Raw genomic sequence first — 26226 nt, 5'->3', positions numbered from 1 at the left:
ACTTATCAATTAGCTATAAAACTGCACTTATTTTACAGAAATTTTAACTTTCGTGTCGTTTTCTTCTTCTATCAATAAAGTTCACAGCTCCATGTATATGACCCCATACTGGTTATAATCTCTTGCGGTATGTCGAGTATTTCTTGCCAGTATAGCTTAATATACGTGAGCAATCTAAGCCTTGAAATTTCTCACTAAAACGGAGGAAAGATGTGAGAAAAATATATATATACACCTTTTACTGCTGAATCTTCCTGTCAAGAAATCACATTTTCTGCTTTTCTGTAGCCAAGACTATTCTAAAAACATCTTCCGTTTATATTCATAAAAACCTTTTAGTACTAGTTAATAAATGATTCCAATTCTAATTTTGCTTTACCTTCAGCTTTGAAATTAATTATTCAGCAGTTTTGTTTTCCAATTTTGTCAATAGACAGCACCAATATCTTTCTTCCTCTGCCCACCTGGAACTTTTCCAACTTTTTTTCCTATAGCTGCCGCGTGCGCATATGATTCTCCATCGCCAGTTTTACTCCTGTAGCTGAAGAAGAAAGTTTCTGTTTAATCTTCCAAACTAGTTCAGCGAATTTATGTACCTTACGCTGCTTCTTATTGTTGCAACTTCAGCATTTGTTCTTCGGCATGCTGTTTTGCTAAGAATGTTGAGAGGTATTAACGCCTGATCTTTTGCTGTGTAAACAGTGTTTTACAGAATTATTGTGGCTTACAAGGTATTATTTCAATTTTATCCATTTTCATTGTAAATTTTCTTATCTATTTTTGTTTGTATGCTGCATTAAGTGTTGTTATTTGCTGTATTTAGAAATTCTGATTTGGCATATTGTTGATGCCTATGCACTTTTTCCCTCATTGGACAAATTTTTCCTTCTTGACCAATTTGCTTTTTGACTTGTTTTTGTGCTTTGAATTTGAAGGGGCTGCTTTAAATTTCCTTAGTCTGTTAATTTAATTAGAAATAAATAAAAGATTCTGCACATAAAAGTAATGTGGATTTAAATAGTGCTGAAGCGATTAAAGGAAATTAAACATTTATATTATATTAGATCATATTTATTGCATTAATAATCATTTATACAATATTTTACAAATTAGTTTTAAGTTTTGAATGGGGAAACGTGATAACACAAGTTCATGGTTCTTTTTCTGCAACACAAATTCAGCATTTGATTCTTATACAGCTTCATGCTCGGGACAAAAATTTCAAAACAGCATCTGTAAATTCACGAGGGCAATCTGTATGTACGCTATGGGCTGCATTTTCTATTCCCACAAACTCAGCGTTTGGAAAAAATTGCCTAATATAAGGTTCATCGGCTCCCCTGAAAAAAAAGAAAAAAAAATAGTATTTATACATGTTATCTGGCAAAGAAACGTATATTTTAAATTATTACTTCCTTTTAGAAAATATCTTAATGTGATATTACTTCTATTAAAAAAGATTAAGGAAACCTGATGTGGCCAGCACAAGATCTCCAGCCTACGACGAGCTTTAAATAAAAGGTCCAGTGATCCTTTATTTAAAGCTCGTTGTTATTTAAAACATGGAATTGGTTGAAGGCTTGTAAATGAAATCTAATATTCTGAAACCTTATGACTCAATCCTAATTATAAACACTATTTGTTTTTATTATTTTGTTATCCCATGCAATCGAAAATGATAACTATATGTCGTCATATATACATCCATTTTCATGCTTCCATTTTATAACCGTAGTATATCCTCTGGTTGTATGCTTCGGATTCACAAATCAATATATATGCTATTCCCTGTACAGCACTAAAATGTACTCGATCAATATGCACGTCTTTATACTGGAAAAGAATTAATTTGCTTAATTAATTAAATCACTCGTCATCTTCACAATATAACAACTTTCATATTTAAAAAATGAGCAAGTTACATGAGGCATGCTCAGAAAACTAGCGAACGAAGCCAAGCTATTTAAGAATTATAGATACGGTTGATAAATTTCACTACGCTATTAGAACGAGTCATTTTCTTAAAGCTGATATTGCGATTGATGATTCCTTGAGCTAGTGGTTGGTGTTGGTGAGATATCATTGAACTGTCACTAGGAATAACTTAATTTATTGATGACTTCATACTGAGCAACGAAGGCTGACTTTAAGCGGCCCAATTCAAAAGCGGATTCTTTTCCATTTATCAGAATGGTGACGAGCTTCCCAGTTCATTTGCTAATGTCATGGATCATTATACGGCTGTGTCAAGGGTGCTTTTACAGTATCATTGCTCTTAAAACATACTACAAGAGCAAGTATCTCAGGAAAGACGGACAAGACAGAAAGGTTTAATATGTGCAAGAAGTAGAAACTGGAGTTAATTCCCTCATAGTGTTGCACAAATGCTGGAAGAAAATAGCAGAATACGCCTGCAGCAGGTGGTTTTTAAAAACTGTCATAATTCACCTGGTAAGGACAAAGTTGTTCCATAGAGCATCTCAAATAAAGTACTATCAAGGTCCCTTTTTAAAAGCTCTTTGGAGGCCAAGAAGGGCAATCAGTAAAGTTTCTTTTTAGCGTGTGTCATGATCAAACTTTAAGGATTACTCAAACATTTGCTGCAATCGTTCACCAAACTTTGCTAGAGGGTGATATTGGTTTAAATGAGGCAAATTTCTAAAACGTTGTTGAGAGAGGAAATTAAATGAGACTCTGATTGTCATCTTTGATCCGTAATTACTGTAATTCTTCGGACTTCGAATCTTACAATCCAATGTATAACAAATGTGGAAACGACTGTTTCAGCCGTAATATCCTGCACAGGTATTGCTTAAGACCAAAGAGGTAAACAATCTATAAAGAGGAAAGGTATGAATATTTCTCAGATGGACACAAGGGTTCCATGATGTCACGGTTAACTCGCTCGAAACTTTCATAAACAACAAGAAACGATAGTAAAGGGATACGAGTGGGCTGATACATTTTCGATTTCTGACAGCCTATGCTTGACCATGCCCAATTTGATATGTCTTTTAACATCCTCAGCCCCATAAATAGTTCTTCAGTAAGTTTACGAGAAACTCTAGTACCTGGACAGGAAAACAATGGAGGTCTCTAAAACGTTAGTAGCATTTCTCTGAATTTATATAGCTGAAATGTTCCAGTGCTAACATCACAGTAGGCTTTTAAATTAGCTCACCTTTGCTTAAGCTGGAACTGAAATGATGTCTTAGGCTTGGCAAGTAAATTAGATAATTGAGTATTTTAAGACTGCTCCTCAGGCATAGTGGAAAGAAAAGTTGGTTGAAGCTAGGTGGAACTCCTTTTTTCGGAATGAAGGATCAGCCACAGTACTGTCGTATCCAGAAACGTGTATGAGATCAGTATTAAATTCTGATATGTAATCGAGGTGTCTGAGTTCTTGAATGGAACCTCAAACAAACCTTTTAAAAAGACAAGATTAAAGGCTTATAGTGCTCCTATATTGTAAAATGCCTGTCCTGCAAACTATGCTGAAAGTGTTTTTATAGAATAGAGCTAAGCTCTCTCTGTCGTAGGTGCTATACATTTGCTCGGTAAACCTGAGTTTAGGCAAAAAGAGTGCTAGAATTTACAAATCTTATGATTTAATGCATTTAATACAGTGCGGATAGAAATGTTAGAATTATCGGCAGTCAGAAATAGCTGTTGATGAAGGCCACGGTAAGCTAGAGTTTCCGAGTGAATATAGGTTGGCATGTGGTAAGGGGAAAAAATGTATTGAATTCATTTTTTTAATTAAGTGGATGAAAATATTTGTAACATTTATATGACGAAGAAATGTATTATTTTAAATTTACTATTTAGTTTCACACTTTACGATCAAATATTTAGTATTCTGCTGAAGAGCTGATGAGTACATTCGCAAAAATATTTTAATGAAATGAATGAATACTTCTTATTAAAAATGGCTTTTGCTTTTGTACGTAGCCCGTTTGCGTTTTTAAAGAAATTAAGGACATGAGAAGGGGGGAATGTTCTTTAGATTGAAAAAAGAAAGGATAATTGAGCCTAATTTGATTAAACTTATACCATTTCAATAACCTTAAAAATGCCCAACTTTTTAACCCTTAAATAACTTTATTTAAGCATAATCATTAAAACCTTAGATCTTCATAGATCATTAAACAATAGAATATCACTGTATTAATTAGATCATTAGAGTTATAATCAATAGAATTGTGATCATTATGGCAATAAAAAGACAGAGTTTCCAAATATAGTTAGTGTTTTCTTGGCTACTGCCTTTTAATGATAAGCACAATACTCATGCTAACAAGACGCGCATGTGGATTTTAAATCGCAATACAAACAAATCCAGACAAAATAAAGCACCGAATTTTTAGTCACTGTTTTATTTCTGCTGTATAGAAATAAAAAAGCGACTAAAATGTAATCATTAATTTAAAAATTAGTTTCTAAAATAAAAAAATATTGATACTGTATAAATTATATTTCATTAATTTTCTGATCCGCATTTTTTCATACTTTAAGCACTTGAATATAACGTCATGGAAAGGAACGATTATATTACGATCTCACAAAGCTATTTTTATCTATAAATATTGTTTTGCTAGAGTTTAAATATGTGTTTCTAAAATCTCTTTTTCTAATTATAGCACTTTTATATACATAAACTGCTACATTGTTATCTGCTAAATTTTTACATTTTATATACATAAACTGCTACATTGTTATCTGCTAAATTTTTACATTACATAGTTTAAGATCCATAAATGCTAATTACGCGTATTTCTCCTATAATGAAAGACTCAGAATTACGGATTGTTTTCAAATTTGCCGCTAATGAAGCGTTAGATTTTCTATTTCCATAATATTGACCATCATGATTGGATATACAAGAAAGGAAAGGCAAAATTTCAACAGAGGAGAATATTCAAAACTATGCAAGAGGTTGTCACGCAGTCCTTGTAATTTATCCTCATATTATCCTAGTAGTCACATTTTTCGAATGAGGTTCCGATAGTTCTTGATACGCAAGGTGTTCCAGAAAACAATTACACCTACTGTTATTCACAATTCAGTTTTGCTTTAAGAGGAACTACAATTCTACAAGTATCTTATTTTAACGTGCTAAACTTTCAACCGTTGCTTATCGTTTTGGATAGTACGTCTACAAAATTCTACATCGGCTGAGATTAACTGCAGTAGTCATTAACAACAAACTCCTCACGGCTCCATCCTTCAGACAGCCCTAGGTTCAGACTCGGAATGAGGCTTTTCAGATATACAGGTCAAAAATATACATAACCATCTGGAGAAAACAATCTGCGTAATTAAGTAAAGAAGTGATAGTAAAAACGCAAGTTAAAGAAATAATATGCTAGTTAAAATAAACTAAATTGTCACAAGTGTACATTGTTTACACAAGAAGTTAGAAGAAACAAAAAGTTACTGAAATGGTTTCAGAACACCTTTTTGTTCAGGAATTATGCGATTTGGAAATCTCGTGATGTCACTTGCAGCTGGCCGAATGAAGGATCTTGAAGTCTGCCCTTAATTTGCGTAGAAATGACATTAAGGCGCAATGAAATCGACGAAATGGCGCATAGAAATTATTGAAACGTCAATATTTCACTTTCACGAATACGCCTTACGAAATGATCATCCTTTTACTGCGATGTTATGAATATTTGTGGCCAGATGTTATGAATATTTGTGGTTTTGTAATTTACATCTTCTTCCATATCGTTAAGTATTATTTTCAGTAACATTCGAAAAGATATCCGCAAGCTTTTTCGTGTCGATGAATACAAAAAAGGCATCAATCTATTGTGTAATTCGTAACGTAATTCGAGTTTTGTGTGTTTAATAGTCGAATCACGTTGGAGTCCTAGTCAACACGTCACTGGGCAGGCACTAATTCAAATGTCAAATATACGAATATTCAATGCTTAGAAGGAATTTAAAGTTCTTTTACCCTCTTCTGTAAAATTTTCAAAATAGTGACTCATGATTTTTGAGATCTCAGTAATTCGATTAAAACTTATTCTTTAAATCGTTTGCTAATTTATAATTGAAAAGAAATGATTAATTTGAATTTATATTTTGCAATACAAAGTTTTAAGAAATGTTTATGGAAATTAAGTTTAACGGCATTGAATAAAAAACAGTACATATAGTAAATAAAGAAATATATTAATAAGAGTCATTCAGATTCACTTATATATAGGAATGTTTTATAACAGTCAACTAATTTTTTAATTAGTTAACTGGATAATAGGTGAAATAAAAAATAATTGAGCACACAACTACATTAATGTCAGCTCGATGTCTCAGTTTACATCAGTGTTTTAGACTATCTGTGTACTTACTTCGAAGGTAGCATAAAAGAAAATTGATTTAGTATATTCTATTACAAAAATAGATTGAATAAAATTATTTAAATAATTTATAGTATCAAGTGAGAGATGGAAATTTCGCATAAAAACTATCAGATCATACTTGCTTCAGAAATATCAAAATTTATTTGTTTCTTTACTGAAATAATAAAATTTACTTACTTGTATGACACTCGTTATTGTATATTTTAGATGCTTCGTGAAAATCACGCATTTCTACTGCCAATATAAACATCTTTCTTGTACATATCAGTACTTAAATATGCAATATTATTTACTACACATGCAATTTTTCTGTAGCTGGGATATATGAGATACTCGTTTTAGCCAGAATATAACTCTCTTTTTTCTGTTTTTTTTTCCTCACAAATGTGCCCTTTAAAGCAAAAACAATTCACAAACATTTTGCATGAACAAACTGCTTATTTGCTAGTATTAAAAATCTGGTTGTCTGAAAATTCATGACGCATTTTTTTCTTTCTTCTTCAGAGGTCCTTTATTTATATGAAGAACAATGAGCAGTCCCCAATAGCATATTGCCCATTTTGCTTGATAACATTTTTACTTTCTGTTAATAGGTTTTGTAATTCTTCATTCACAAACGAACCTAGCTTTACTAGCGAAGAGCTGAATAAGGAGCTGATTTACGGTCTCATCCGAATTAAATGTTATTCCATGAAATGAATTTTGAAGATAAAGAAACAAGTGAAAACTGAGGGCACAAGATCAGGCGAGTATGATACGCGTGACAATACTTTTCATATAAACTCTAATCATTTTTGTCTGGTGTGCTGTCGCGTAAACGGGATGGTATGCAGTTCCTAAACCATGAATAACCTCTAGAAGTTTCTGGAAAAGGCAGTATACTATTGACAGCTCATTGTTCTTTATATAAAAAAAGGACCTTTGAAAGAACATGGAAAAATTGCATCATACATTTTCAGACAACCTAAAATCAACTGTCAAAAATACAGTTTTTCCTAGTATGAATATATAGCTTGTTCACGTTATTTGATAAAATTTCCTAAAATAGTTCAAGTTATTTATACACCTCAATTTTTATCTCTAATCAAATAAATAAATAAATAAATAAATAAATAAAACTTGTGTAGAAAGTTATTTATTTGAATAACAAAAAGAGATGAGAAATTATAATATTTCTTAAAATATTGGAAGATAGTTTGTATTTTTACATATTTCATCCATGTAAATGCAAAATATTTACAAAATCTATGTCTTTTTTCTATACCAATTTTTATTTTAAATCTCCAATTCTATAATTTAATTAATGATAACCTCTACTAACATTTTAAGACTCGAAGAACGTTTAAGTAAACTTTCTAAAGTTTTTAAATAGTTGATAGGGATTTTTAAGATTGCTGTCTTTCTTTGACTTACTGAGTGAAAGAAGTACTTACACCTGGAAATGAGAATCTTTTCCGTAAATGAAACAGGCTGGACCGTCATAAACTCCCTTTAATTCGGACATTAAAGTCTCTGTATTCTGTACTGCGTTCTTTAACACTTTGATGTTGGCACTAAGCGTATACCGGCCATCTGGGTTGCGTTTCAGGGAAAGAGCTTTATAATCATCTTTGCTACGTCTTTTCATCAATTCTTTCTACAGTACAAAAATGCATTATCTAATTATAAATTGTGCAATTTATAATTTGGTTTTCGAAAATTTTAAATACCTATTTGCAAAATTAACGAATTACTCACAGCTTCCGCAGGCAAGTGATCGAATAGGTACTCAATGATGAATTTCTTAGCGCCGTTTTCATCTATATCTGTTGGCATTTGCTCAAGTGCTTGTTGCGCTAATGTTATAAATGTGGTTACCATGTCCGACACAGATTTCGGTAGTTTTCTGACTGACATATCTTCTACAATGATCATCTCGACTGTCACTTTCTGAAATGGAATGTTGCAAATATTAGAATAATAAGAGCTCGAGATGAGTGACTATGAACTTCTGTCAGAAATATGATTTTCTTCATTTACTTATTATGTTTCTAAGAATGTTACATATCAGTATTATATGAATACTTCTAAAGTTTCATATTTCATTATATTAAATTGCTACGAAAAAAAAAACTGGAATTAATTTCTATGAAGTACATAAACTGATTTGGGCTGCCAAGAAAAACTACTAAGAATATGTCGGGAAACCTCAGTTAACTAAAGATTAAATTTCATATGTTTTAATGGCGTAAATTATGTACAACTCTTTAGAGTTTTATGTTTATTAACTGTTACCTTACTATTTTGTCTGAATTGCTACTTCTATTTTTGTTATCTCTCACCAGGAGAAAATTGATAATAAATTAAAATAATGGAAGTTATATTTCCTTTCGCTCACTAAAGATGAAATCCCTATGTCTTTGAAGTAGGATAATATGTCTTCCTAAATGGCCTGCTTTAAAATATATTTTGAAATCCCTAACTCTCCACTGAGTTCCCGTTTTTTGCTTTTGGTGATTTTTATTCCAGCTATAATATAATGTGGCCACGCATTATGTATCTTTCAAACACTGGTATCCGATGAGTTCTCCGTTTTCTTTCATAATTCTGCTTCATTTTTACTCTATTTCTATCGACCTTTTACACTATGCATTTACCTTTCTTCTATACACCATCTACTAATATGTATTTGGACATCCACGCAAATTCCGATATCTGCGGTCCTGATATACGTCACGCCTTCAACCATTAAATATCTTGTAGGAAACAACATTGCCATTAGTGGCATGCAAGATACCACGAAGTGCAGAGTTATCTGATTTCGAGAAAGGTGTAATCGTGGAGTATCACAAAAATTACTTATCTTTAAGGGGTATATCTAGTCAGCTGAATTACCCAAATTTGACAGTGGCCTGTGTGATTCAGAAGTGGAAGGTGAACGGTGATTATCGGAATCTTCTTATAGTCCGCAGACCCCGAATTAGGAGACAGGGACCGACGGGTGCTCTTCAGAGAAATTCGGAAGAACGGCACACAGTCGATAGCTCACATACTTCAAGAGTTTCAACAGGCATCTGGGATGTTGTTTCAATGAATAACATCCGCAAAAAAGGCACATCTGCTTGGTTTTTATGGTTGTGCTGCTGCCCGTAAGTCTTTGGTCAAAAATTCCAATCGCGGTGCTCGGTTAATGTGGGGCAAAACGCGCCGACAGTGGACCATTGATCAGTGGAAACGAGTTTTCTGGAGCAACGAATCAAGTTTCACCCTCTACCGTTCCGATGGAAAAATCTGGGTCTGGCGTCTGCCTGGAAGAGCGCTTCATGTCAGACTGAATTGTGTCCATAGTAAAGTTTGAGGGAGGTGGAATTATAATCTGGGAGTGTTTCTCTTGGTATGAACTGAACCCTTAGCACTAATTTATGATAAACTGAACATCGATGCCTACTGCCCTATTTTGGATGACAGTACGCTCTCTACGTTGTGGTAGATTTACAGATTGGACCCATATTTATTTCAGGACAACATCGCCAGCTGTCAGGTTGCGAGGCCCACAATGGACTGGTATGATGAGAATGGGGTTAACCGAATGGACTGACCTGGCCAAATCCCAGACCTGATCGCTACTGAGAATCTCTAGAACGAGACTATCGCTGAATAAAGGGGAGTAACTACCGTCCAACAGCGCTGAAGGAACTGAGATGTTTTCTCCAAGCCGAGTGGAAGAAAATTCCAATAGCCGTTATACAAGGACTTGCCGAAAGCATGCTCCGGAGGGTTGAGGTTGTAATTGCCTCTCTGGAGGCTCTACCGACTATTGAATTTGAATATTTTTTTCTTTTCGTGACTGTTTAAATACTTATTGATACATAGTATATGATATGACCACTCTTTTATCGGAAATTATGTGACGTTTCGTAATTGTTTAATAATTTTTATAAGTTCTTAAATATTTGGATGAGTTCATTGATACTAGCATAGATTCAAAATATCTAACAGTGGATTCCCTTGAAAATATTCCCAACGCTGTCTCCTCCTGTTCTATCAAAGACCATATTACAGATGAGAGTTTGGTTTCTTGAATAGCATTAAATATATATATAATAAATAATCAGTATATTTCTTCTGCCTTTTGTTGCTGCCTTATGGAAAGGCATTGGGATGCTGTATGCCAATTCTCCCACGAAGCACTCTACGAACTCCATAAAATATAAGTAAAGCAACTCGAAAGGCAATGGGGCTAATTTTCTATACTTTTTCCCTCACAAAGACTGCGTTACATGTAAATATCATGTATGGAATTGGAAGTTCCTTTCCCAAAGTTGCTTGAATAACTGTGAGGCGAAATATTTTATGAAGAAATAAATGTAAAATTTAATATGGGACACAAAAGAAATAATAAAAAGTATTTTGTTGTTGCGATGGCATTTTCTGATGATTTATGTGAATAACTGCTGAATATTAGAGTTTATCTAATGAAAATTTCAAATAAAATCTTAGTTCTAAGTTTAAAAAGTCTTAAAATGAATCTTTAACCCTGAAAGAAAGTTTATTTATCATTAAAGAAACGTTTATCAAAATAACTGAAATAACAGCATATGTGGAGAATGAAGTAATAAATGCTCATTAAGTTTTGGTGCTCAAAATTTATAATTATTTTTAAGCTGTTATATTTTCATTTCGTTTTTTTATTTGTTCCAATTTTCACATGTAGGCAAGACATGAAAAACTGTAAGTAGTCTGGATGCAAAATATTTAAGATTTAAAAGTAAACTCGTTGTTGTAAAACTGTAAAGCGATGCATGAAAATATTTTTTGAGAAAAGTTATCCATTTCAAATTTCAAAGTCTTCAGAAAGTTTTGAAGTGTTTAGAAGTATATTGCAAACATGAGATGAAAATAAAAATTGGGACATTATACTCTCTCGCTTACATATGAAATGAAAATTTTGATTGATTGATAAATTTTCCATGGTTGAATGATGCTTGAAAATGTTTGAATGCATAAAAGCGAATGCATAATATTCAAGAGATTGCTCTGTAACGTATTAGCTGTGATATAGGTTAGGTAATGATCTGTGTGTGTTCCTATATACAGTCATTTTAAAGATGAAGTATGAAAATACCTTGAGGCAATAAAATATAACTCTCATGAATAAAACAGTAGTAGCGGAAACTTATGACAATGATATAAGAGTGTTATATAGCTGTCATCGGTTTTCAAAGAAATACGTTTCAGATTCTTGAAAGCGCTACAAATTTTGTACATAGATGAATGATTTTAGTGCAAGATATATGTGAAGTTGTTGTATTTTTTTATATAATGAAACATAAAAATCTAGATAGACGATGCTCTGTCGGAAAAGTAAAATTACAGGGAATGTCTATTTAACATTGAAGTAAATGGTTATTTGACGAGATATCGCCAAGCTAGCAGCGGTTTCGGCGGCTAATTTTTGTCGCCAACTTTAACGAGATATCTCCAAAAGATGCAAAATGGCCGCCATTTGGCGACATTTTCATCCGCTCTTAAAGAGGCTATCACTCCTAGGGACGTGCGCGCTTATCCGGGACAATTCCGAGAAACAAGATTCTAGTAGGACTGTTTAAGCGGAAGGCTTCCGAGAAATGTTTCGTCTAGCTAGGAGGAACATGTCCCGGCTACGAGCAACATTTTAAAACTTTTCCGAAAATGTTCCGGCTGGAGACGTGTTCCTCGAACGTTCAAACAATCAGACGAAAGTTCTGCTTCTGAAGAAACACGAGTAACTTTCAATATGGCGATGGCTCTCACTGTGAAGTCATGGACGGTGGAAATAGAGGCCGATTTAATTATTGCTGTGTTGTTGTAATAATATAACTGCCTGAGTCATTTTTAAAATGTTTATACATTTATTAAATATATAATCGTGAAAATTTCAGAGTTGACAGTATTTTACGACGTTCTTGCATTTTGGATTTGTTTACAAATTGTTCATCGCCAAAAGTTCGCAAATTTGTCGTATTTCGTGCTGATCGTGTATTATCACTTATATAATAGAATTTTATTTCTTAAATTTAAGTTGAATAATTTTTTAAAATCCTTTTGTATATGCGCGGCTTTTCTCCTAATTACTAATCTTTTAAATTGTTAACTGCATAATCAGTGACACATTTTAAACAACATAAAACATGCATAAAAAAAGAAAAGCGTAGCTTATGTAATAATGAGAATACTCATTAAATTTGCTATTATTTTCATGTTATTAATTAAATACTTTTTGGATTATAAATACATTACTATACTTTTATTGTAAATGCTGCATATTGAAACATTGGAAATTTATGGATTTATTATTATTCATGATGAAAAACATTTGTATATACATTCATTAATATATATCTTATTCATTACATTAATACTAATAAATGTATATTAACAACTTCTAAACCATCGCATCTCTATATCTGTACGTAAATATATGACTTATTAGATGTGTATATATATGTATGTATGAATACAAAAATAACATTGCCAAAAGTTTATTTGAAGTTACTTTTAATTCATGTAATTGGCAGCAACTGTAGTCATTAGTTCTTTGCAAATTATTATGGATATGTAATAATCAAATGAAAAATAATTGATGAGCATTTTAGTACTAAAGAATGTATACATTTTGTTATTGGATTAATTCATAATTATATCATATGTATGATCTGCGTAATATAAACATGACTAATAAATAATAAGAAATGTAACAGTTGTGCATTTATAACATTTGATTACTTAAAACAGTGCACAATTGATTATCACCTTCATATCTGTTTACATTGTAGGGTTTATATTTATTTTAACTAACATTTATTTTAAGTTTAAACTATCTTTCCTGTCAAGCCTTACTTTCCCCTGGAACTGCCAATGCCAGAATATGTAAATTTGAGTAGAACGCGCAAGGATTCAAATTATCAGCGGAAGTATTATGATTTAAATAGAAGGAAACAAGTTCGGTGTGTGATATTCTTACTGCACGAGCGCGGAGGTAGTTAGCGAGAATTGAAGAACCCCGCGTTGCGGCCTATGTGCTTGGCGGGAAGTAGTGTTAATCGTTCCAGTGAGCTTCAAGTCTGCTGAATTAGCAGCGGTATTGTAAAACGCGGTGAGTTAGTTATTTTAGAGAGCCTCGTAGTTAGAATCTTGTCTTTACTTTCTTTTCAGGTTATTATTTTTATTTGACTGCCAAGTTGGCACAGTCTGTGAGCGTCAAGAGCACGCAATTGTAATTTTATTACGTTGAATAAAAAGGGACTTAAACCCTTCACAAGGCTCTATCTTTTATACAAGTTTTCACAGTCACCTCTTGGTTGCGTGCAAGTTGGAGGCGCGCAATGTTATATTGGCGCCCGAACAATTATCGAACTGAAATGGCCGAAAATTGGATGGAAGCCGCTGGACAACACCAAGAAATGACAAGTCAGTTAGAAGGATTTGGATACCTGGTCCAGACTTTGAGAGCGTCAATCAAGCCAAACGTCTATTTCGACGGAAAAAATTCGGTGTCGGTATTTCTCGATGGTCTAGAAAACCACTTTCAGCTCTACCCTGTGCCTGAAAGACAAAAAGTTGCCATCGCCACATCAGCACTAAGAGGACAGGCCGCGCTATGGTGGAAAAATATAGGTAAATTTTTATTAGGGGAATTTGCAAGCCAGACATATACATTTGAAAATTTCAAAAAATCGTTAGTAAAGGCCTACCCCATAGTGAAAGATCGCGCACGGCTGGAAGCCGAACTATATAGTTTCTATCAACGGGATACAGCACAATTGACGGACTTTATTTTACGAAAAATCAAGCTAACGGATATGCTGTATGGAAAGAAACCCGATGCGGAGATAATTGAAATAATATTACCAAGATTGTTACCCGCTGTCCAAGACTACTTTGAAATTAGAAACCCAAGCACATTGCAGGAAATTTTCGAATTGGCGGTGAAGTTTCAAAATCGCAGAATAGCGGAAAAAGCGAGAGGGGAAACATATTCTCAAAGTACCCGAAGGAAGGAGGAAACCAGAAATGGAAATCGCTCTTATGGGGGAAAGAACTATCAAGCTAACGCATCGAAACTCGAAGGTCAAGGCCCAAAAAGAAAATTTGAAAATAAACATCCGCGTACCCAGAAGACACAGATTGAAAGGAAAGCTTTAAACGAGTAGAGGGGCCTGTGAAAGGGAGGGTCCAGACCCCGGAAGTTTTAAAAAAACCCTCAAATAGACATTTAAACACGGTCATCGTAAAAAACTCACAGCTACCAATTATACAAGTCCTGGTTGGCGATGTACCAGTAGAAGCCCTCATCGATACAGGAGCAGAAGGAAATTTGAGTGAAAATTTCTTCAAAAAGAATTTTTATAGGATACGATTGTTTAAAACCAAAAATACGGAAATTATAGCTGCGCAAGGAAAAACATGTCACTGCATCGGGAAAGTATCATTAAACTTACAGGTAAAAGAGGAAAATCTCAAAGTATTAATTTTTGTGGTGAAAGACCTGCAACACTCTCTTATTTTAGGTATGGACTTTCTAAGGGCCGCGAGGGCCAAATTAAATTTTCAAGATAGTTCCGTGGTGTTGGAGATGGACCAGAGGGTGGTGGAACCTGTGGAGACACCTGAATTGGACCTTAGCCATCTGAATGACCATGAAAGTAAAGCAATACAGCAAGTGGTGAGTAATTTTTCTCATTTGTTTTCAGAAAAACCAGGAAACTGCCAAATAATAACTCACAAGATTCAATTAAATGCCGAGAAAACTTGTAGGACTAAACCGTATCGTTATGATAAACAAAAAGACCTAATCATCGAAGAACATATTCAGGAGATGTTAAAGAATAAAATAATAACGCCCATAAATAGTGAGTACGCGAGTCCAGTCGTACTATGTAGGAAAAAGAACGAGTTTCCTCCTTCGGATAAAAGGGCTTGGAGGTTTGCTATTGATTACAGAAAACTAAATAGTATTACCAAATTTCCAATTTACCCTTTGCCGGTTATAGACGAGATCATTAGACAGACCAAATCGACAAGATATATGTCTACTTTGGACTTAACGTCTGGCTACTATCAAATAGCTATGAGACCCGAAGACATACATAAAACCGCGTTTATAACAAAATCGGGCACTTATGCATTTTTACGCATGCCTTTTGGGTTGTGTGGGGCCTCATCAACATTCCAGAGAGCTATGGACATTGTTCTAAAGCCTGTCCTAGGAAAATCAACTTTAATTTATCTAGATGATATAATTATAACGAGTAGTACGTTGGAACAACACATTAATGACCTCGAACAAGTTTTTAAATTATTAAAAGAGGCCGGTCTTACAATTAACGCCTCAAAATGCAAGTTCGCAACTAAAGAACTTAAATATCTCGGTTATAAAATTTCGCAAAAGGGTATAGAAACGCAAGATTCAAAAATAAAAGCTATTAAGAATTTCCCACCGCCCAACACCGCCAAGAAACTTTCATCTTTCCTTGGATTATGTTCTTACTATCGGTCTTTCATAAAAGATTTCGCTAATATTGTTGAACCACTCTTAGTAATCAAAAGAAAAAGGGCTAAGTTCACGTGGACAGCGGAAGCTAACACAGCTTTTGAAAGATTAAAAGAAGCGCTTATTAATGCCCCTGTTTTAAAATTCCCTGAGGGGGACGAAAACCTGGAAATTGCAGCAGATGCGTCAGACTATGCGGTGGGTGCGGTTCTTATGCAAAATAACCATCCGCTGGCATTTTTTAGTAAAACATTGAATCAGACACAAAGGAATTATACAGCTACAGAAAGAGAAACATTAGCCGTATTAATGGCTGTACACAAATTTCGAGTTTATTTCGGCAAATCGCCAGTAACAGTCTTTTCGGATCATGCGGCTGTTGGTAGACTTTACTCGGGAAAAAACCTAACGCCCAGGTTAATAAGATGGGCTTTAAAACTCCAAGAATATAATATCACAATAAAATATAAACCGGGTAAGGAAAACAATGTAGCTGACGCACTTTCTCGTATAAAACTGGACGATGAAGGAAATGAACTTAAATGCGCTGTGTTGACTTCAAAAATTTTATAGATTCTAGAGATACGGTTATTACTGAACTGAAAGCTGATCCTGAATTTGGAAATATCTATGCTTATTTGAAAGACCCTGAAAGCTTTGAGCACACAGATATCGATGCGATAAGAAATAGAGCAAAAAACTATGAAATAATAGATAATTTATTATTCTATACGAAAACAACAAACGAAAATCTTGAGTATAAACCCGTCATCCCAGCCTCGCTTCGATTAAGCATTTTGAAGGAGTTGCACGAAGAAAAAACAGCGGGCCACCTCGGGGTCAGAAAGACTATAAAAAGGGTACGCGAGGCGGTGTATTTCCCGCAATTATACAAAATAGTAACGGCGTATGTCAGGTCCTGCAATCAATGTCAGTTAATAAATTATATTAATTACAGCCCGGCCGGGTACTTAAATAGCATTCGCGCTACATTTCCGAATGAAATTTTAGGCATAGATCTCCTTGGTCCCTTCACCCAGAGCGAGTTAAATAAAAATCGTTTTCTTTTAGTAATAGTAAATCATTTTTCAAAATGGATAGAAATTGTTCCACTTAAACGCGCGTCAGCCAAAACAGTCGCAGATGCATTCTTACTCAGATACATTTTAAAATACGGTGCACCGATAAAAGTCATTAGCGATAACGGAAAACAATTCATTAGTCAAATATTTGAAAACATATGCAATGGACTTGGCATACGCCATATCAAAATGGTTCCGTATAGACCACAGGCTAACATAGCAGAAAGAGTTAATAAAAACATAGTAAAAATAATTCGCAGTTACGTGAGCACACATCACAAGCGCTGGGATGGCTACATAAATGAATTAGCTTATGCTTTAAGAACGGCACATCATGATACTACGGGAAAAACTCCAGCAGAATTATTTTTAGGCAGAAAGTTAATTACGCCTTTAGATAAATTATTCTTTGTGCAACAAAGAGAGCAGGAGTTTAAACAAAAAGATGTGCAAAAGCTCATTGATCAGGCGCTTAAAACCTCGGATACGGCAAGAAATAGGCAGAAACTATGTTACGATAGAAAACGCCGGGAAGCAGATTTTAAAGTTGGGGATAAAGTATTGAAGCGGAAATTTTCTTTATCAAGTGCCCCAGACAATTTTATGGCAAAGCTAGCTCCAAAGTTTGAAGGCCCCTATGTAATTCAGGAAATCAAAGGAGTAGTCTTATATCTTAAGAACGAGAGAGGGGAAATCTGTAAAGCAAGTCCCGACCAGGTGAAAAAATACTATAATCCAAATGATTTTGAAATCCTTAAAAGTTTCTTGCAGGACTCAAGTCTAAACGAAGTAGAAGAATCAGAGACTACAACAACTATTCCACCACCCAAGAAATAGAGAACTGAAGAGAGACCTAGCACTTCTACAACCCGGACGTCGGTATCAAAAAGAAAAAATAATTTTCAAACTCCAGCGTTTAAGAAAAACAAAAATACAGATGCACCGGATAAAGAAACCGTGGTAAAGAGAAAAACACCACCTACAAAGGATAGCAGGAGAAATTACACATCAAGGAGAACGCGCACATGGCCACAGAGTCAGGGGCCAGCAAGGCCGCCGTTCCGGAAACTGAAACGCCAACAGGAGGCACAAAAATACGAGGAACAGAAGAAATTCAAGAAGGACTCCAGACCGGAGGACGCCAAGACCAGCCGTCCAGGGGAAAAACGGAAAAGACAGCAACCCGACGACTACCACTCCAAGAGGCCAGCATGCAGAGGGCGAAAAAGAAAAATTAACGTGGACGACACTCGGTGGACTTGAAGGAGAAGACTGACGTCCATGAAACCTATAACCTGTTAGCAGTTCTGCCAGAAAAGAATGTCGGGGTTCCATTCATCGAAAACTCAAAGATAATTTAAAATCTTCTATAAAATTTTTTCCTTTTGTTCCGAAATGTTATGCGTAAATACGAAGTTCTATGTTTTGACGAAAGTCAATATGTCTCGGTTGAGACTTAGTTTTGTTTTACTTTATTTAGCTAAGACAAAAGTATTATTTTCTTTAAGTGTAAAAGCTAAAAACAAGCATTTTCTGTTGGTCGAAAGACTAATTCTGTTATGTTAAAGCCAAAATTTGGCCGAAGATAAAAATAACTTCGTATTCTTGTATTCATAAGAATTTTACTTTCAGTGCCGCCAGCTTGGCGAAGAATGAGTAAAGTAAAAATTTATTTTCTCTTATTCATTTTATGGTAAATTGTAAAAAGCATATGTATTAAAATTTTGTAAATGTACGTAAATCCTTGAAGGTTATGTAAAAGTAGAATTTAGTCTAGAAGCATAAAATTGTAGATGCTAAAAGTGAATGCTTAAAAGCAATGAAGTCAAAATTTAAGTAGTAAATTGTAGATAAAGTCATGCTTTAGAGCGAAAGCCTGCATGTTTAAAGATGAATGAGGGGGAAGTTAGAATGAATGTGTTTTGTAGGGTTCTCCACCTACATTTGAATTTTTAAGAATATTAAAGTAGCTCATTGAGTTGTAGAATGTCGAGTAAGGTGTGTCTATTTGGTTCTTGAATTCTAACAAATCATGGTGGTTAGGGGAAGTGTTGTAAGACTAAAACACGAATATTCCCGTTTGACACCACACACGGTGGAGAGCCAGGGTAAAGTTAAATTAATGCTTGAAAAATTGAATGAATGTGAATTAAGCAATAAGTAAGAAAAACGAATCGTTAAAAACAAAAATTTATTGTGTCAAGAAAATGTAAATTATAATGTATGTAGAAAGATACTGATACTTATTTCTTCCAGATGCTGGAAGGAAAGACCAAGATTGATTGATGAAGTCCAGGAAAATTTGCTGTAAGAAGAGAGAGTTAAAACGAGCAACAGAATACAATTTGTTACTTAAGATTTTTTTGTGTAAACGAGGTTCTCGCCAGTCAGTTCAGAATTAGAGAAACTCACAACAGGTCGTTTGTAGGACCTGCTTCCAAGTTTTCCAAATTCTGGCAGCGGCAAATGTAGGGTTTATATTTATTTTTACTAACATTTATTTTAAGTTTAAACTATCTTTCCTGTCAAGCCTTACTTTCCCCTGGAACTGCCAATGCCAGAATATGTAAATTTGAGTAGAACGCGCAAGGATTCAAATTATCAGCGGAAGTATTATGATTTAAATAGAAGGAAACAAGTTCGGTGTGTGATATTCTTACTGCACGAGCGCGGAGGTAGTTAGCGAGAATTGAAGAACCCCGCGTTGCGGCCTATGTGCTTGGCGGGAAGTAGTGTTAATCATTCCAGTGAGCTTCAAGTCTGCTGAATTAGCAGCGGTATTGTAAAACGCGGTGAGTTAGTTATTTTAGAGAGCCTCGTAGTTAGAATCTTGTCTTTACTTTCTTTTCAGGTTATTATTTTTATTTGACTGCCAAGTTGGCACAGTCTGTGAGCGTCAAGAGCACGCAATTGTAATTTTATTACGTTGAATAAAAAGGGACTTAAACCCTTCACAAGGCTCTATCTTTTATACAAGTTTTCACAGTCACCTCTTGGTTGCGTGCAAGTTGGAGGCGCGCAACGTTATAACATAATGAATTGTACTTTCCAATTAAGTGCACGGGCCTACTAGTGGCCGAAGCGTCGTTGAACACTGGTAGTTCTGTCTTAGGTTAGAATGCCGCGAACGGGCTGGCTACATGGGTGTTTTCTTGGTTTTCCTATTTGTAACTGGTATACGAGCCAGTTTAAAAAAAATCTTCTACAAAGAGATCTCTCTAGCCCACCAGCGGCCGAGCGGTAAGAGCCGCTGAACACTGGTAGTTCGATCAGTGTCGAGTCCCGGCGAACTGGCTGGCTGCATGGGCGTTTTCTTGGTTTTCCCCATGTGTAACGTGGATACGAGCCAATTTCCCTTAAAAAGACCTCCACGGGGCATCCCTCCCTTTCCTGTCGTGCCTAAGGGGGCAGAGCACGTAATAAGTAATAAGCAAAAAAAAAAAAAAAAAAAAAAAAAAAAAAAAAAAAAAAAAAAAAAGGGGGGATCTCTCCTGTTAGGCAGATATCCCTCGAGGTTTTGCCGTAATCACATAAAACAAATTCATGATGTGCACACCTAATTTCTAGAGTTTGTATAATTAATGTGTTTTAGGTATATTACCGAGTGTTCTATGGGACAGTAAACAACTCGCACATGTTTGATTGCTCATGTATTCATATGCTTTATTTGATCTTCATTTTGCTGAATAGTATCTGCTGGCTGTGAGGGGATGTAAATATCAGTCATATAAATTTTTGTCATAGAAGGTTTTTTTTTTTTTTTTTTTCTTGTTTGTTTGTTTGAATGGACAGAACAGTAATTATGAGCCATAAAGTTAGTCAAGAGTCAAGAAAATACTTTCACCAGGTCACAAATTTTCGAGTGAGCCATCAAATTTTCATTGAAATGCAGACAACAGAAAATACACATAAGTGATGTTTGATAAATAGACTTATCCAGCACACGTTTTTAAACTATTCTTAGTGTATACAGAATTTGGCTATTACTGATGTAATTGATTGCTATAACCAGAAGTGTGTTTATCTGTTACTTGAAGTGCCAGAGTGGAGATCAAAGTAATTAACTTGATAGCAATCACCTTTCTATTTTCTTTCATTACTAACAATACAGTTTAAAACGAAAAAAGAGTGTGAGCGATACAAAACAACACGAAGAAGCAAACGTCACTCGAAAGGAAACGTCACTTTCGCCAATCTGAGCGATAACTGATTTTTGTTTAGCTTTCAGCCTGTTTACAAAGTGAAGATGGTAACCCTATTTCGCCAAAGAGCGTTTCTCAGAACTGTTCCACCAAACCTTTTGTTCCGGCAACAAATATCGTATGTGATAAGGGTTTTACTGAAATGGATTTTATAATTGTAATTGATGTTGTATGTAGTTGTAACCGTATTCGGCTCTCATATACCTTCCAGCAGTTTCGAGAATCAGAAAGTACTAGAAATATAAATATATCGGCAGCCGGATGAAAACTGTGTGAGACCGAAGAAAGAATCTGCTCTCAGTTCGAAGTACGGACATATCTCCGGGTTAGCTTGTTTGTTTACGTGCGCTTTGCATTGCGTTCTATTTAACGTTCTTAGCAGTTCGAAATGTGACTACTGATTGTACTCTGTGGTACTGTGAAGAGTTATACGACTATTTTGTGGAAATTTCCAGAACTCTGAAATATGTATTTCTTTTGATAAAATACATTTTATCAGAGTCAGAGTGTGATTTCAATCCATTATGAATGCGCGCGCACGTAACAAAAGGTTTAAGGAAGCATCACATTTCATTATAATTATTTAACAGAAGTAACATGTTTATCTCCACAAAACTTTAGCAAATTGATGGTTTACTGTCTAACGCATAACTCAGTCAGGAAATCAGTTTTAATGATTAGTCAAATTTAAGGCTTATTAATAATCTAGACTTTTCTAAAAACGGTCACTTTTAAATCAGATATAAATTATTATATTTTAAACTTTCCAGTAAAACCGAGATAATATCGTTTAACCACAATTTAATCTGTTGTTCACTTTCGCTTTTTAATTCCTAGTTGGATGAATAAAATTTAATTGATGACTTTAAAATATGCTTGTTGATGTGCTTTTTTGAGCTTAAAATTAAGACTCACAAACATAAACGCAATGATAAAAAATAATCACAGACAATAAAATTCTACATTTAAATATCCTAGTCTCGGTGTTTGTCAGTTTCGTTACTTAATTTCTTGCATTCTTTTAAAGCGTTTATCATTCAGATATGCTAATGTTTCTAATGCTGTTCTTGGTATTTATGTACTGAATGTTTTAGCCCAAAAGGCCTTAGCCCGGAAGGTCTATTAATTTCCTTTTGGCAGTTTGCGTCGAAACATTTAAAAGTATGAATCACTTTTCAAATTGTTCTCACCGAATATTATCGCCTTGTATTATATATAAAGAAATTTAATAATGAACAATCTGCATATAAATGCATGTATGTTTCTCGCATTTTGATAAAACAACTGTACCTAAAGCCAATCAGTTTTGAATAATGTCCGTCTCCATCCGAATATTAGCATCTGGAAGCCCAAATTTCGAATGTGGAAGTTGTTTTATTAATAAGTTTATATTTTTTAAAGCGTTTATGAGTTTTTCATTAAGAAGTTCAACTATTCCAAAGCGAGTAATGACAAAAAGTACAACAACAACAATATATTTTTTTTTTTTATCTGCAGCGCGCGAGATTGTATCGGAAATTCTAAAGATAAAATAGTTGTTATCTCTTTTAAAGTCATTTTGCGATATTGCTGTTGAATTGAATTTTATGGTTGGAGATAAGTGCGAAGAATAGATCTTTAATAAATAAAGGTAACACACAAAACGTTAAAAAAACGCCCCTTTGGGCATAATATAAAACCTGAAAGCTTTCAGATTTTTTTAAATATTATTATTATTTTTAGTTCCATGTCATTTGTAAAATTCTAGGATTTTCTAAAAACATTTACCTTCTTAAGAGCTGTCCTCATGGCTGTTATTCCACCCATACTATGTCCGAGTAAAACAGCTTTAGGAATATTCATTGTGTCCATAAAATGCAGCAAATCAGTGGAATTGATATCGAAGTTGAACTCATCCGACCATTCGCTGTCACCATGATTTCTCGCATCCAGTAGGTATATCTGAAAGCAAATGCATTTGTGGTACGTACTTTGGGTAAAAACCTTAAATTAGCATGAAAATGAGTATAACCGTGACTGTTTACACACATGACTTTAACGTAAAAGACAATACAGCAACACGCAAAGCCAGTGATATATAAACTTAAACATTATTTAACAACATATTTTCAGCCATGAAATACGAAAACATTTTGGCGCTCAAAATATGCACATACAGGAAAGCGCAAGAAAGAAAATAATAATTATTCAGGAAGAAAATATCAGTGGAAAGCATAACATCATACACTTTTACTATAAAAAATGCATAATTTCAAGATAGATGTTCTCATAAAATTATTAAACTCGAATATCTCTACGAATTTCGTACGTGACTGTACCAAACTTTTAAGTTATTATCTACATTTTACTTTAAGGGCCTACTATAAAAATTTTAAAGATCTGTATTTACAAAAACTTTCTGTTATCACTCCTGAAACTTGTTTAATAAACTTTTCAATTTTATTTTGAAAAATTTTGTTATTGCAAATGCATATCTAGAATAAATATTACACAAATAAAATCTAAAATACTAAAAAGCCTTCTTCAAATACCTTGTCTGTCAGCTGTAGGAAAATATATTTAAAAATATTACTGTTGCGCTTTGTAAGAAGCTTCTGATGTACGCGTGATTTTGACTAAGAAATATCTTAGCAAGCGTAACGAAATATGCAGATTCTGAAGAATACGGACTTACTGGTAATATACTGACAATATAGTGTTACAGACTTACTAACTATATAAATACTGCTATGGTTTTCTTAAAAAAGGTAAAATAAAATGCAGTGGCAAATGGAATCTATAAATATTCAAAATAAAAAAAAAGAGAGAGAGAAGAACAACTTTTCTTACCTTTCATTTTGTTTCATTCGCAATTATTTGGGGAATATCAAACCAGTATTCGGTTGAACGTGTTAAACCATGTAAAAAAATAATTGGCGGTTTATCTTCGGCACTACTTACAGGTTCGACAGTTTTATATGCCAGTCTTACAGGAGTATAGCTGTAAATAAATTGCACGCTTTCAATGTAATATAGCTGCAAAGCATCAAAGTGTAAACGATGCTTTTAAAAGTATTTTAAGTAAAATGCAAAAAACATTCGATATTTTTAAATTATGTACACTTTATCGGATTTAAGATAAGAAAATTTTATGAAATTTTATTTCAAATTAAATTAAAAACTATTCATTTCAGTTAATTCATTATTAATAAAATATTTTAAATTAAATATATTTGGAAAACTTGCTGTGTAATGATTGTTGAACTGCATAACGCAGTCTGAAGACAGCTTCCTCTTGTAGGATTCCCCACTGTGTAATTCTAAGTTACAGTTGAATGTGAAGAATCTTAAGAACAGGTAAGCGAATAATCGCTTGAGTTCGTGAGGTAGAAAACAACAAGTGAGAAGGGTGAAAAAACCCTTTATTATTCCAGCTAAAGTTTAACAGAACTCTGTCTTTGGAGTTTTACTAATAAAGTCGGTTCTAACTTAGGAAGCTAAGAACTAAACTAAACATTTCTTAACTAAAAAGATATAGAAGCTATCAAGATTCTAACGGAATTGGCGCCTTAACGCTAATTGACTGCGAAGCTATGAAGGATCTAAAGTAAGGCCGAGCGTAGCAATAGCTTAAGAGAGAGTAGCTTAAAAAAGGCAGACGCGTGCTAACCAGAATCTCTGGTTCTCTCTGACTAAGGCAGGAGAACTTCGCTGTTAAATACCGCTCTTCCTTGATTTGCATCCAAATGTGATTCTAAAACTACGTTCTGGCCGGGAGTGGCAAGTTGAAATTAAGAAGCGATAGAAAAGGAAGTTTAACTCAAAATTTAACTGTTAATAAAATTAACATAATCCTTACAGTTTCATAAACTAAATATCGTATGAAAAAAATAAAAGCATAGTAATGATATATAAGTTTACTTCAAGTACAATAAATCAAATTTTTTTAATAAAAGCAACACAAAAAGAGCGTAGAAATTCGTACGACTGTATTTTTACTATTATTTAAAATTTGCTTAACTCTCACAAGAGAGGGGAGTAAAAAAGAAAATATTGATATTAAGGTATAAATATATTTGTACAATAATGTTGTATGCAATATATTGTACATATTGTTATGTAATATAATGTAATATAACATAAACGTAATATATATATATAAACTATATATTGTAATGTATTTTGCAGTAATTGACAAACCAGGCAATCTTCTTATTAGAACATAAATTTTATTTCTACTTCACGGAGATAGATAATTTGAAGAAATTCTTTTTAGTGGCAAAACTTTTATACTACTACTAGCTGGTATATATATATATATATAATTGCTTCAAAAGAATAAAGTAAAGTTAAATTTAATTTTAAATAATTCTCTTGCGCCATGGCTGCAAGGAATGAAATTTGAATTTAACAAACATTCTCCATTCGTAAAAAGCAAATTTAAAGTTAATAAATTTAAATGAAATTTAATGCAAATAAATAAATGATTAATTATTGCGAACTAATCTACAATATCATTTAAATTCTGAGAGCATATGTAAATCAAGTGTAAGTATCAAAATCCATGAATAAATATAAAATTAAAATTCCAAAAATTATATTTAATCCTAAAAAATTTTATTTATTAAAATGCATAAGGGAATGATTGTTGAGTAGCAGGAGATAGACTTATCAATATATATAATGTATAAATAGTATATTTTTCCCTTATCATCACGTGTCTTCGTGGTGCAATCGTAAGCACATCCAGCTAGTAATAGCTAGGTATGTAGCTTGAACATTGGAGAGAGCAGTGCACATTTCCTGCTTCGGTAAACCTAATGACTCCACATTTTGATATTCAGTGTTAACATAAACTAATACACATGAAAATATTTTGATTTTATAATATTGTTGAATCAAAGCTTTTTTATATTTTACATAGAACTGTTTCCTCGCTCATCAAGTGGCATAGTTTTAATGAATTTAAAAATATCTATTACAGCCCTTAACACTCTAACAGGAATTCTAAAAATGAGCTCTGTTTTGTCTGTTTTGTCTGTTTTGTCATCTCTGTTTTGTCTGTTCTCTGTTTTGTCTGTCAT

At 33.7% G+C, this 26226-nt stretch overlaps 1 pseudogene across 1 annotated transcript; it reads right to left on the bottom strand.

Annotated features, from left to right (window-relative positions):
- Positions 1-1049: 1049 nt before the first annotated feature.
- LOC118185778 (sn-1-specific diacylglycerol lipase ABHD11-like) lies at positions 1050-26226 on the bottom strand (annotated as a pseudogene). The gene is made up of 6 exons (XR_015040078.1): positions 26125-26226; positions 23993-24205; positions 22931-23104; positions 8106-8297; positions 7802-8004; positions 1050-1340 (listed from the first exon to the last, which is right to left on the bottom strand). The product of XR_015040078.1 is annotated as a sn-1-specific diacylglycerol lipase ABHD11-like (transcript).

This window comes from Stegodyphus dumicola, chromosome 3 (assembly GCF_044657685.1).
Source record: "Stegodyphus dumicola isolate Sdum_Otavi_A_Nest chromosome 3, ASM4465768v1".
Classification (NCBI taxonomy): Eukaryota; Metazoa; Arthropoda; class Arachnida; order Araneae; family Eresidae; genus Stegodyphus; species Stegodyphus dumicola.
Note: the sequence above shows the minus strand (reverse complement) of the source record. Positions and strands in the feature narration are given on the sequence as shown.